Source organism: Stegodyphus dumicola, chromosome 10 (assembly GCF_044657685.1).
Source record: "Stegodyphus dumicola isolate Sdum_Otavi_A_Nest chromosome 10, ASM4465768v1".
NCBI classification, from domain to species: Eukaryota; Metazoa; Arthropoda; class Arachnida; order Araneae; family Eresidae; genus Stegodyphus; species Stegodyphus dumicola.
Window position 1 is genome coordinate 7,223,775 of NC_140777.1, and position 12,353 is coordinate 7,236,127.

Below are 12,353 nucleotides of genomic sequence, written 5' to 3' on the forward strand. Positions count from 1 at the left end.
ATTTCTGTTCTCGATAAGAAACATGGTGGGTTTCAGAGGGACTAATTCCTGCAGACCACACCTCTCAAAATTGGAACAGAAAGCCAGGTTGGAAGTATACTTGCGAGAATTTACAGGTTCCGGTAATCATATAGTATGTGATCTACTGCTTTTAGTTAGTTATTTATTTCTTAGACTAAAACACTGTTTTTAAATTTGAGCATGCAATAAAATAAAGGTGAGAAGACAGCAAATTTTAGGATCACCCTCTAAAAATAAATAGCTAAGTGATTAGATCACATGTTACATGATTACCCAGGTGCTGGCCTTTCTTCAACCTGGCTCTGTTGATACAAACATATTCATGATGTAAAAACATCACAAAATATGATTATTTAGTCTGTCTTGTTTAAAAACCAAAGTCTAGATGGTAACTAAACAAGATAGTTCCAAATTGAAATAGATACTATTTCTCCACTGGGAACCATTTTCTACATTTAGTTAGTAGGTAACTTGTATATTCATGAGTTTTTGGACATAGAATTGAATACCATTTAATGATAGGCATAATAATCAGATTTATTTTTATTTATTTATTTATTTATTTTTTTTTAAGTGCAGCAATAGAGTTATCACTTTAAAGTAATGTGATATAACTAAAATAACTGCTTTTTATGATCTTCATACATTTTAATTATTTGGGACACATGCATTATATTTGTTATGATTTCAGTTTTTCTAAGTATATCTTTGTCTTTGCATATATTAGAATTTACAGAAATCTATATTTTGACATTTACATTTTCGATAGGCTTTATCATGGCAGATGTTGATGATTGGGGTCTTTCTTCTCATATACAAGATAAAGGAATTTCGAAATTAGTTGACAATTTAAATTTAGACGATCCTATTCTACCACCTGTGCCACCTCCAATAACTCCTCCAAAGATTCCTGATGAAGCATCAAAAGACGATGATGAAAAAGATGATGAACCTGAATTAAATCCTGCTGAGATATCTCTGATGAAAAAACTTGCAAGATTTCATTTAATTGAAGTTTCTCATGATATAGATATCCAGAGAAATCCTAATTCATCTCTGTATTCTGTGAAATCCTTTGAAGAATTGAATCTGCGACCTGAACTTCTTAAAGGTGTGTATAGTATGGGATTTAATTCACCCTCAAAAATACAAGAGGCTGCTGTTCCTACTCTTATTGCAGATCCTCGACAAAATATGATTGCTCAGTCTCAGAGTGGTACGCTTAAAACTGCTGCTTTTCTTTTGGCAAGTTTGAGCAGAGTGGACAGAAATTTGAAATATCCTCACATGCTTATTTTGTCCCCAACATATGAGTTAGCCATGCAGACAGGAAAAGTGGCAAAAAGAATGGCAAAATTTTGTCCTAACATTGAATTTTGTTTTGCTGTTAGAGGTGAGGTTTTGCAAAGAGGAGAAAAAATTACTGCTCAGTTTATGATTGGAACTCCTGGTAAAGTTTATGATTGGGCAATGCGCTATAAGTGTTTTGATCTCAGGAAAATAAAAGTATTTGTTTTAGATGAAGCAGATGTCATGATCTCGACTCAAGGATATCAAGACCAGTCTATTCGCATCCATAAGCAGCTACCGAAGATTGTCGGATGCTGCTGTTCTCAGCTACTTATTCTGAAGAAGTCATGCAATTTGCAGAATTGATTGTTTCTGATCCTATTATAATTAAACTGAAAAGGGAAGAAGACAGTTTGGATAATATAGATCAGTATTACATAGTATGCAGAGATAAAGAAGAGAAATTTCAAGCTTTGTGTAACATATATGGTACTGTGTCAATAGGACAGGCTATTATATTTTGCCATACCAGGAAGACTGCATCTTGGTTAGTTGAATAGCCATTCTCAATAGATTTACAGAAGGAAAAGAAAAAGTAAGTAACAATTCTTGGTAAGATGCTCTCTAATTATAAAAGTAAAATTTTTTTATGAAAGCAGTTTTTGCTTTTCAAAGAATAAAAATATTAATTTACCTTTAGTCAAACATGGTATTAATATTCGCATCATCCAAATGAGTAATTTTCTAAATTTTTGAAATTTCTGAATTTAAAGAAAAAGAGAAATGAATTATTGATATATATATGTTGTTTAATTATTCTGTGTATGGTTAGTCATTTCTTGGATTTTTGTCATTATATTTCCCAATAAATATATTTGCAAGTTATTGCGATAGAAATTTTTTAAAGTTAATTTTAATCACAAAATATAAATGGACAAAAAATATATGATAACTTGATTCAATATTGTAATTTATGTAGTTAAGACCACCCAGTAATGTCCAAAGTAAATGCCTCTGGCAGCATGAATGGCAGATGCTGTGGAAGTGACTCAGATATTGAATGTCTGATATAGTGTCTGGAGTGATGTATTCTCCAGATATCTTCGGCAGTGTGAAAATTGCTCACATTTTGTGCAACATTACATTTGGTGTTTTTTTAGAGAATCCGGTTATTGAACTTGTAGTAATCTCAAAAGTTTTCACACTTAGTGTGAGGACTTACCTGGAAGTAGTGTTCTTGCAGTGAGACTATTTGAAAGCAATTCTGATTGTATGACATGCTGTATTCAAGGCCAGAGCCAATGCAGCTATACCAGTAGCATTTTAGGAGACATGGGATGGCAAAAATCATATCTTCGATTGTGCTGTGTTATCTTGTGGAAAGATTACATAGATAATTGTCAGCTTGCATGAATGTACTTGATTGTGAAGGATGGACACCAAATTAGTTTAAATTGCCATTTAGAGCTACTGTTAACGAAGAACACAGAAAATATATAAATCAAATATATTCAAAACAGTTTGTTCAGTTGCGGGCTGCCTCTACCCGAGGCTGGGTGCATTATGAATAAAGACAAAAAATTCTTAACCCCTTCGCGCCGACTGTCACGTATACGTGCCAGCAACGAACACACTTACCTAGCGGCCGACACGCAGGCGTGCCAGAGGATTGTTCCGTTCTCTACCGACTGTCACGTATTTGTGCCAGTACTTTGGAACGTTTTTCAAAATATAATTTCTGCCACAAGATGGCACTGTATGTCCATATGGTTTCAGATACATGTACATTAGACCTTCTGCTCGAAATGAGAGAAGCATGACTCACATACACGTGCTTTTGATTATTGGCATGATTTATGACGTCTCTTTAAATCGCAGGTGGTAGTTGTTTACTGTAAGTAGAGAAGTTTTATTTGCTCTAAAGCGTTGGGTATTCCGGTTTGCAGTTCAGTTTTTAGAAAGTAATTAGATCTTGTTAGACGTGAATTCTTTGTTTTTACCGTTGCAATGTCGAAGCCTCGAAAATGTTTAACAGAGCATGAAATAGCAGAAATGATGCAAAATATTTCAGATATTTATTCTGATATTCTGATATTGATTCTGAAAGATTAACTGAAAGACATTTTCCAAAACTTTGTTCAGAAGAGACTGATAAGAAAATGAGACGACGATGCTTTGTTTGTTCACATTCCCGGAAAAATCCTCCAAAACGGCAAATGAGTTATTACGAGTGCAAGGAATGTGACGTAGGACTGTGTGTAGATCCCTGTTTTGAAATTTTTCATACGAAAAGAGAATTTTAAGTAATATATTTAGTTTTCAGATGTATAATGTTAAAATTCATAAAATGGTGAGTAATTAAAATAAAATGTGTAAAATATGCATTTAAACAAGAAATAAGGTAATTAAAGTATATATATAAAAATGTCTATAAAGCATAAGCCGTTTAAATACTCTATAGAGCATTTTTAAACAATGCGTTGATACTTCGGAAATTTCATGGATTTAGGCTTACTAGCAAAAAAGGCCCCCGGCCCTGGAGAGACGCTCGCGTAAGACACTGCCGGCCTCAGCGATAAGCGCGCGTTTTCGCTACCCGGCTCGAAGGGGTTAAGCCATTCTTTTTTTTCATCACAACATTCTCACTCTTCCGAGATCAGCTTTCGTTCTGTCTACAAGCAAAACATTCGAAAAACTCAGCATGCAGGCTGAGCAGTGCTTCGCGCCATTTATTACTTTAGTTCATTTCACAACATCCTGTCCCGACTTTGAGACTCAGGTTGAGTCTCAAGCTCATAACAAACATTACTTAAAAGATCAAGTTTTTTTTGGAGCTTTCACATGTTGTCCAGAGGAGGAATATTGTTGCATCACCATTTTATCAGGTGCAATTCCCCTTTTTAACATACATCCAGCACTAGAATTAGATTCCTCTGCACCCAGTTTCTTATCAGGAATTATGTTTCTATCATTGCCCTGTATCTCCAGAGGAAAGATGCATTGTATTGGTCGTACAGCTGTTCCATGCCGGGTCTTGAGTTTAACCGTACAAATCTTTCCATCACGTCCAGGGATGAATTCTGTAATTCGGGCTAAGGACCAAAATGAACGTTTTCTGTTATCATTCTCCGTCAGTACTATTTCTCCTACTACAGGTTCCCGAGATCGTTTTTCATTATGCTTTTGAACCAGTTGACTAAGGTATTCTTTTCTAAATCGTTGTCTCAGATCATTTAACAATTTAGTTCTATACTTTAATCTCTTATTAAGACTTGACGAATTTAATTCATCAAGATCTTCAACATTGGAATTTCTGTTCTCGATAAGAAACATGGCGGGTTTCGGAGGGACTAATTCCTGCAGACCACACCTCTCAAAATTGGAACAGAAAGCCAGGTTGGAAGTATACTTGCGAGAATTTACAGGTTCCGGTAATCATATAGTATGTGATCTACTGCTTTTAGTTAGTTATTTATTTCTTAGACTAAAACACTGTTTTTAAATTTGAGCATGCAATAAAATAAAGGTGAGAAGACAGCAAATTTTAGGATCACCCTCTAAAAATAAATAGCTAAGTGATTAGATCACATGTTACATGATTACCCAGGTGCTGGCCTTTCTTCAACCTGGCTCTGTTGATACAAACATATTCATGATGTAAAAACATCACAAAATATGATTATTTAGTCTGTCTTGTTTAAAAACCAAAGTCTAGATGGTAACTAAACAAGATAGTTCCAAATTGAAATAGATACTATTTCTCCACTGGGAACCATTTTCTACATTTAGTTAGTAGGTAACTTGTATATTCATGAGTTTTTGGACATAAAATTGAATACCATTTAATGAAAGGCATAATAATCAGATTTATTTTTATTTATTTATTTATTTATTATTTTCTTAAGTGCAGCAATAGAGTTATCACTTTAAAGTAATGTGATATAACTAAAATAACTGCTTTTTATGATCTTCATACATTTTAATTATTTGGGACGCATGCATTATATTTGTTATGATTTCAGTTTTTCTAAGTATATCTTTGTCTTTGCATATGTTAGAATTTACAGAAATCTATATTTTGACATTTACATTTTCGATAGGCTTTATCATGGCAGATGTTGATGATTGGGGTCTTTCTTCTCATATACAAGATAAAGGAATTTCGAAATTAGTTGACAATTTAAATTTAGACGATCCTATTCTACCACCTGTGCCACCTCCAATACCTCCTCCAAAGATTCCTGATGAAGCATCAAAAGACGATGATGAAAAAGATGATGAACCTGAATTAAATCCTGCTGAGATATCTCTGATGAAAAAACTTGCAAGATTTCATTTAATTGAAGTTTCTCATGATATAGATATCCAGAGAAATCCTAATTCATCTCTGTATTCTGTGAAATCCTTTGAAGAATTGAATCTGCGACCTGAACTTCTTAAAGGTGTGTATAGTATGGGATTTAATTCTCCCTCAAAAATACAAGAGACTGCTTTTCCTACTCTTATTGCAGATCCTCCACAAAATATGATTGCTCAGTCTCAGAGTGGTTCGCTTAAAACTGCTGCTTTTCTTTTGGCAAGTTTGAGCAGAGTGGACACAAATTTGAAATATCCTCACATGCTTAATTTGTCCCCAACATATGAGTTAGCCATGCAGACAGGAAAAGTGGCAAAAAGAATGGCAAAATTTTGTCCGAATATTGAATTTTGTTTTGCTGTTAGAGGTGAGGTTTTGCAAAGAGGAGAAAAAATTACTGCTCAGTTTATGATTGGAACTCCTGGTAAAGTTTATGATTGGGCAATGCGCTATAAGTGTTTTGATCTCAGGAAAATAAAAGTATTTGTTTTAGATGAAGCAGATGTTATGATCTCGACTCAAGGATATCAAGACCAGTCTATTCGCATCCAAAAGCAGCTACCGAAAGATTGTCTGATGATGCTGTTCTCAGCTACTTTTTCTGAAGAAGTCATGCAATTTGCAGAATTGATTGTTTCTGATCCTATTATAATTAAACTGAAAAGGGAAGAAGACAGTTTGGATATTATATAGATCAGTATTACTTAGTATGCAGAGATAAAGAAGAGAAATTTCAAGCTCTGTGTAACATATATGGTACTGTGTCAATAGGACATGCTAATATATTTTGCCATACCGGGAAGACTGCATCTAGGTTAGTTGAATAGCCATTCTCAATAGATTTACAGAAGGAAAAGAAAAAGTAAGTAACAGTTCTTGGTAAGATGCTCTGTAATTATAAAAGTAAAATTTATTTATGAAAGCAGTTTTTGCTTTTCAAAGATTAAAAATATTAATTTACCTTTAATCAAACATGGTATTAATATTCGCATCATTCAAATGAGTAATTTTCTAAATTTTTGAAATTTCTGAATTTAAAGAAAAAGAGAAATGAATTATTGATATATATGTTGTTTAATTATTCTGTGTATGGTTAGTCATTTCTTGGATTTTTGTCATTATATTTCCCAATAAATATATTTGCAAGTTATTGCGATAGAAATTTTTTAAAGTTAATTTTAATCACAAAATATAAATGGACAAAAAATATATGATAACTTGATTCAATATTGTAATTTATGTAGTTAAGACCACCCAGTAATGTCCAAAGTAAATGCCTCTGGCAGCATGAATGGCAGATGCTGTGGAAGTGACTCAGATATTGAATGTCTGATATAGTGTCTGGAGTGATGTATTCTCCAGATATCTTCGGCAGTGTGAAAATTGCTCACATTTTGTGCAACATTACATTTGGTGTTTTTTTTAGAGAATCCGGTTATTGAACTTGTAGTAATCTCAAACGTTTTCACACTTAGTGTGAGGACTTACCTGGAAGTAGTGTTCTTGCAGTGAGATTATTTGAAAGCAATTCTGATTGTATGACATGCTGTATTCAAGGCCAGAGCCAATACAGCTGTACCAGTAGCATTTTAGGAGACATGGGATGGCAAAAATCATATCTTCGATTGTGGCTGTGTTATCTTGTGGAAAGATTACATAGATAATTGTGAGCTTGCATGAATGTACTTGATTGTGAAGGATGGACACCAAATTAGTTTAAATTGCCATTTAGAGCTACTGTTAACGAAGAACACAGAAAATATATAAATCAAATATATTCAAAACAGTTTGTTCAGTTGCGGGCTGCCTCTACCCGAGGCTGGGTGCATTATGAATAAAGACAAAAAATTCTTAACCCCTTCGCGCCGACTGTCACGTATACGTGCCAGCAACGAACACACTTACCTAGCGGCCGACACGCAGGCGTGCCAGAGGATTGTTCCGTTCTCTACCGACTGTCACGTATTTGTGCCAGTAGTTTGGAGCGTTTTTCAAACTATAATTTCTGCCACAAGATGGCACTGTATGTCCATATGGTTTCAGATACATGTACATTAGACCTTCTACTCGAAATGAGAGAAGCATTTGCAGTTCAGTTTTTAGAAAGTAATTAGATCTTGTTAGACGTGAATTCTTTGTTTTTACCGTTGCAATGTCGAAGCCTCAAAAATGTTTAACAGAGCATGAAATAGCAGAAATGATGCAAAATATTTCAGATATTGATTCTGATATTCTGATATATATTCTGAAAGATTAACTGAAAGACATTTTCCAAAACTTTGTTCAGAAGAGACTGATAAGAAAATGAGACGACGATGCTTCGTTTGTTCACATTCCCGGAAAAATCCTCCAAAACGGCAAAAGAGTTATTACGAGCGCAAGGAATGTAACGTAGGACTGTGTGTAGATCCCTGTTTTGAAATTTTTCATACGAAAAGAGAATTTTAAGTAATATATTTAGTTTTCAGGTGTATAATGTTAAAATTCATAAAATGGTGAGTAATTAAAATAAAATGTGTAAAATATGCATTTAAACAAGAAATAAGGTAATTAAAGTATATATATAAAAATGTCTATAAAGCATAAGCCGTTTAAATACTCTATAGAGCATTTTTAAACAATGCGTTGATACTTCGGAAATTTCATGGATTTAGGCTTACTAGCAAAAAAGGCCCCCGGCCCTGGAGAGACGCTCGCGTAAGACACTGCCGGCCTCAGCGATAAGCGCGCGTTTTCGCTACCCGGCTCAAAGGGGTTAAGAAGCCATTCTTTTTTTTCATCACAACATTCTCACTCTTCCGAGATCAGCTTTCGTTCTGTCTACAAGCAAAACATTCGAAAAACTCAGCATGCAGGCTGAGCAGTGCTTCGCGCCATTTATTACTTTAGTTCATTTCACAACATCCTCCCCCCCTTTGAGACTCAGGTTGAGTCTCAAGCTCATAACAAACATTACTTAAAAGATCACAACATCCTCCCCCCCCTTTGAGACTCAGGTTGAGTCTCAAGCTCATAACAAACATTACTTAAAAGATCAAGTTTTTTTTGGAGCTTTCACATGTTGTCCAGAGGAGGAATATTGTTGCATCACCATTTTATCAGGTGCAATTCCCCTTTTTAACATACATCCAACACTAGAATTAGATTCCTCTGCAGCCAGTTTCTTATCAGGAATTATGTTTCTATCATTGGCCTGTATCTCCAGAGGAAAGATGCATTGTATTGGTCGTACAGCTGTTCCATGCCGGGTCTTGAGTTTAACCGTACAAATCTTTCCATCACGTCCAGGGATGAATTCTGTAATTCGGGCTAAGGACCAAAATGAACGTTTTCTGTTATCATTCTCCATCAGTACTATTTCTCCTACTACAGGTTCCCGAGATCGTTTTTCATTATGCTTTTGAACCAGTTGACTAAGGTATTCTTTTCTAAATCGTTGTCTCAGATCATTTAACAATTTAGTTCTATACTTTAATCTCTTATTAAGAGTTGACGAATTTAATTCATCAAGATCTTCAACATTGGAATTTCTGTTCTCGATAAGAAACATGGCGGGTTTCGGAGGGACTAATTCCTGCAGACCACACCTCTCAAAATTGGAACAGAAAGCCAGGTTGGAAGTATACTTGCGAGAATTTACAGGTTCCGGTAATCATATAGTATGTGATCTACTGCTTTTAGTTAGTTATTTATTTCTTAGACTAAAACACTGTTTTTAAATTTGAGCATGCAATAAAATAAAGGTGAGAAGACAGCAAATTTTAGGATCACCCTCTAAAAATAAATAGCTAAGTGATTAGATCACATGTTACATGATTACCCAGGTGCTGGCCTTTCTTCAACCTGGCTCTGTTGATACAAACATATTCATGATGTAAAAACATCACAAAATATGATTATTTAGTCTGTCTTGTTTAAAAACCAAAGTCTAGATGGTAACTAAACAAGATAGTTCCAAATTGAAATAGATACTATTTCTCCACTGGGAACCATTTTCTACATTTAGTTAGTAGGTAACTTGTATATTCATGAGTTTTTGGACATAGAATTGAATACCATTTAATGAAAGGCATAATAATCAGATTTATTTTTATTTATTTATTTATTTATTTTTTTTTAAGTGCAGCAATAGAGTTATCACTTTAAAGTAATGTGATATAACTAAAATAACTGCTTTTTATGATCTTCATACATTTTAATTATTTGGGACACATGCATTATATTTGTTATGATTTCAGTTTTTCTAACTATATCTTTGTCTTTGCATATATTAGAATTTACAGAAATCTATATTTTGACATTTACATTTTCGATAGGCTTTATCATGGCAGATGTTGATGATTGGGGTCTTTCTTCTCATATACAAGATAAAGGAATTTCGAAATTAGTTGACAATTTAAATTTAGACGATCCTATTCTACCACCTGTGCCACCTCCAATACCTCCTCCAAAGATTCCTGATGAAGCATCAAAAGACGATGATGAAAAAGATGATGAACCTGAATTAAATCCTGCTGAGATATCTCTGATGAAAAAACTTGCAAGATTTCATTTAATTGAAGTTTCTCATGATATAGATATCCAGAGAAATCCTAATTCATCTCTGTATTCTGTGAAATCTTTTGAAGAATTGAATCTGCGACCTGAACTTCTTAAAGGTGTGTGTGGTATGGGATTTAATTCACCCTCAAAAATACAAGAGGCTGCTCTTCCTACTCTTATTGCAGATCCTCGACAAAATATGATTGCTCAGTCTCAGAGTGGTTCGCTTAAAACTGCTGCTTTTCTTTTGGCAAGTTTGAGCAGAGTGGACACAAATTTGAAATATCCTCACATGCTTATTTTGTCCCCAACATATGAGTTAGCCATGCAGACAGGAAAAGTGGCAAAAAGAATGGCAAAATTTTGTCCGAATATTGAATTTTGTTTTGCTGTTAGAGGTGAGGTTTTGCAAAGAGGAGAAAAAATTACTGCTCAGTTTATGATTGGAACTCCTGGTAAAGTTTATGATTGGGCAATGCGCTATAAGTGTTTTGATCTCAGGAAAATAAAAGTATTTGTTTTAGATGAAGCAGATGTCATGATCTCGACTCAAGGATATCAAGACCAGTCTATTCGCATCCAAAAGCAGCTACCGAAAGACTGTCTGATGATGCTGTTCTCAGCTACTTATTCTGAAGAAGTCATGCAATTTGCAGAACTGATTGTTTCTGATCCTATTATAATTAAACTGAAAAGGGAAGAAGACAGTTTGGATATTATATAGATCAGTATTACTTAGTATGCAGAGATAAAGAAGAGAAATTTCAAGCTCTGTGTAACATATATGGTACTGTGTCAATAGGACATGCTAATATATTTTGCCATACCGGGAAGACTGCATCTAGGTTAGTTGAATAGCCATTCTCAATAGATTTACAGAAGGAAAAGAAAAAGTAAGTAACAGTTCTTGGTAAGATGCTCTGTAATTATAAAAGTAAAATTTATTTATGAAAGCAGTTTTTGCTTTTCAAAGATTAAAAATATTAATTTACCTTTAATCAAACATGGTATTAATATTCGCATCATTCAAATGAGTAATTTTCTAAATTTTTGAAATTTCTGAATTTAAAGAAAAAGAGAAATGAATTATTGATATATATGTTGTTTAATTATTATGTGTATGGTTAGTCATTTCTTGGATTTTTGTCATTATATTTCCCAATAAAAATATTTGCAAGTTATTGCGATAGAAATTTTTTAAAGTTAATTTTAATCACAAAATATAAATGGACAAAAAATATATGATAACTTGATTCAATATTGTAATTTATGTAGTTAAGACCACCCAGTAATGTCCAAAGTAAATGCCTCTGGCAGCATGAATGGCAGATGCTGTGGAAGTGACTCAGATATTGAATGTCTGATATAGTGTCTGGAGTGATGTATTCTCCAGATATCTTCGGCAGTGTGAAAATTGCTCACATTTTGTGCAACATTACATTTGGTGTTTTTTTAGAGAATCCGGTTATTGAACTTGTAGTAATCTCAAAAGTTTTCACACTTAGTGTGAGGACTTACCTGGAAGTAGTGTTCTTGCAGTGAGACTATTTGAAAGCAATTCTGATTGTATGACATGCTGTATTCAAGGCCAGAGCCAATGCAGCTATACCAGTAGCATTTTAGGAGACATGGGATGGCAAAAATCATATCTTCGATTGTGGCTGTGTTATCTTGTGGAAAGATTACATAGATAATTGTGAGCTTGCATGAATGTACTTGATTGTCAAGGATGGACCCCAAATTAGTTTAAATTGCCATTTAGAGCTACTGTTAACGAAGAACACAGAAAATATATAAATCAAATATATTCAAAACAGTTTGTTCAGTTGCGGGCTGCCTCTACCCGAGGCTGGGTGCATTATGAATAAAGACAAAAAATTCTTAACCCCTTCGCGCCGACTGTCACGTATACGTGCCAGCAACGAACACACTTACCTAGCGGCCGACACGCAGGCGTGCCAGAGGATTGTTCCGTTCTCTACCGACTGTCACGTATTTGTGCCAGTAGTTTGGAGCGTTTTTCAAACTATAATTTCTGCCACAAGATGGCACTGTATGTCCATATGGTTTCAGATACATGTACATTAGACCTTCTACTCGAAATGAGAGAAGCATTTGCAGTTCAGTTTTTAGAAAGTAATTA

General features: G+C 34.3%; 3 pseudogenes; all 3 read left to right on the forward strand.

Annotated features, from left to right (window-relative positions):
- Window positions 1-798: 798 nt before the first annotated feature.
- On the forward strand, window positions 799-1,884 carry LOC146994876 (DEAD-box helicase Dbp80 pseudogene; annotated as a pseudogene).
- A 3,535-nt stretch (window positions 1,885-5,419) lies between these two features.
- Window positions 5,420-6,495, forward strand: LOC146994877 (ATP-dependent RNA helicase DDX19A pseudogene; annotated as a pseudogene).
- A 3,497-nt stretch (window positions 6,496-9,992) lies between these two features.
- On the forward strand, window positions 9,993-11,068 carry LOC146994878 (ATP-dependent RNA helicase DDX19A pseudogene; annotated as a pseudogene).
- The last annotated feature ends 1,285 nt before the right edge of the window (window positions 11,069-12,353 follow it).